Source organism: Micromesistius poutassou (assembly GCF_964030765.1).
Source record: "Micromesistius poutassou genome assembly, chromosome: 21".
NCBI classification, from domain to species: domain Eukaryota; kingdom Metazoa; phylum Chordata; class Actinopteri; order Gadiformes; family Gadidae; genus Micromesistius; species Micromesistius poutassou.
In genome coordinates this window covers 12,941,138-12,943,637 of record NC_140291.1, presented here as the reverse complement: position 1 = coordinate 12,943,637, position 2,500 = coordinate 12,941,138, and positions in this window count along the sequence as shown.

Genomic DNA, 2,500 nt, shown 5'->3' with positions numbered 1-2,500 from the left:
CGGTATTATATCACGATATGTTCATTTTATATTCTAATTCAATATAAATGCTTCTGAAGGGGTAAAATACTGGTTAGGCAGCTATTACTGTATTTTTGTATTACAATGAAATATTTCACATAGTACAGTAGTATTTTAAGAACATTTATTGAGCAAAACTGCAATAGAAAAAAATGCTAAATGCTTTTTTTTTTAAAGTTACTTCCAGTATGGATAGTATGGATGTATTTCTCCACTTGGTCGCGGACCTTGCCGTATAGTTTTGGCATCTCAATTTGGCTGAAGTGTGTGCGGGCAGGTAACGCGTACCTGGGATAGAGTGTTTTTACCATCTCTTTAAAGCCCTTTCTATCGACATTTTGAAAGGGAACCATGTCCTTACACAGGTAAACAGTGACGGCGTTTGTTATCTCGTTCCACCGCTGGCTTTTTTTGTCGTAAGGACTGGCTTTGGAAAATGCCTGCGGAAGCGATGTCTGAGATGCAGAGACAGCTTCACGCTGCCAGCGTCTGTCTCGTACGGTGAATGAGAGCTCGTGAAGGGACTATTGTGCAGGCTGCGCGCCTGCGCAATAGCATACTGCCTGAGGAGGGCAGTATCGCTGTCAAATTGGCCCCTGGGAAATGGCCCCCGAATTGAAAAAGGAACTACGACCAAAAGAGACAAACAACCATAAATTAACTAATAAGTAAAATAAACCAACAATCAGTACGATGAAATACGGTGAAAAAATGAAGCGCCTCACTCGGCCAAGCAAGCGTGCAACAGCTGGAACTTTGAGAGCTGCTTGTGAGGCTAAATTGACTGTGTTGCGCGAAACAGCCAATGTGCAACAGCGCCATCAATTCCACAGCACGGACCATATCCGCAGCAATGTCCGTTCGCCTCGGACAACAGTTCAGCTAGATGCAGCTCCCGCTATGTTTTGGTTCACTACTACTAGTCTCTCACATGGCCAGATCTCGTTGCGCGGAGAACCAATGGCTGGCCACGCGAGACGAACGGCGAGACTTTACACATCCACGGGAAAAAGGCATATATTAACAGTTTTTCACAATTGCTTAAACACATTTCCTGATAGACTACCTCACTTTCTAAAAACCCTAAACACAAATTTCCAAACTCACACACAAAATGCAAAATCATACACTTCTTTTGCAAAAGCACACTTTGCCCTCAAAACAGTGTTAACTCTTCACTAAATTGTATTTTCTTTTCAAATGACAAACACATACATCATATGAGTAGGCATTTCTAATCACCCATTGAACACTGGTGTGCAGAATGGAAAACACTATAGTATGAATGGAAAACACAACATGAATTCTTCATCAGTAGAATTATGCTGTTGCATGTTCAGTATTACAACCGTCACCTGTTGGATGTAGAATATTACCATATAATGTTTTTATGTATACTCAAATAGAAAACAACACACAATACTTTACAGTAACAACAAATACTGTATTTTGTATCCAAAATGTGTAGTCTACTGTAAATCACAGCAAACAGGATGAAAACGGGACGATATGAAAGAGATAACAGAAAATAGGCAATACTGTAAACAAACATCTGAATGAATGAATGAATGAATGTATTTTTATTGGTCGTAACCAAAGGGTAGGGCAGAAGCTTCAGCTTATATCAAGCCCCCCCTTCTCACATTTTTAAGAGTAACAAACAAATGTCATACATACAGTGTGTTTGCATATACATGCAATACACTTACCTACATAAATACATACATACATACACGCCTACACATACCCATAAGGGTCAATACTTATATGCAGTACATTTCCACCATAAGATAAAGGGGTTAGAAAATCCTAAATAATGATGATAACCATAATGAGAATAACAATGTTCATCATCATCACCATTATCAAGATTCTCATAGAGTGATACTACTCAATGTCGGTACTTTAGTGTGATGTCTTTCTTCTGTGACCCTTCTATAGCAAATTGCAGATTGCTAATTGCACAACAGCCTTTGGAGATTAGAAATGTGATTGGCAGTGTGTTCTGTGTGAACACCAAGAGAGGGAATTCAGGAAGAGTGTGCAAGATATAGAGAATTGTGTGCAGTGTTGTGAAAAATGTGTGGTTTGGAATGGGAATCTGAGTCTAAAGCAGAAAATGTGCTTGGAGTTCAGCAGAATTGGTTTTGTAGTTGGTACATGAGTTACAGGTTGTGCACATTGTGTCTGATGTTCCAATTAATGTGTTTAAACAATTGTGAAAAACCGTGAAAGATCGATCCTGGGATTTTATTAATATATCAGATATCGATATCGATATAGATATTTTAAATCAGAAAATTATTATTATGATTATTTGAACCCAGCCCTAGTGATATGCATATCTCTATGTCTCTAAGAATTACATTTCAATGTCTCTGTAGAACATTAAACAAATGTTCCCATTGCCAATGCTTCTTCAATTCTCTCTCTTTGCCAGTCACTTGTCTGGAGACAGCAACATAGATAGACAGGCAGA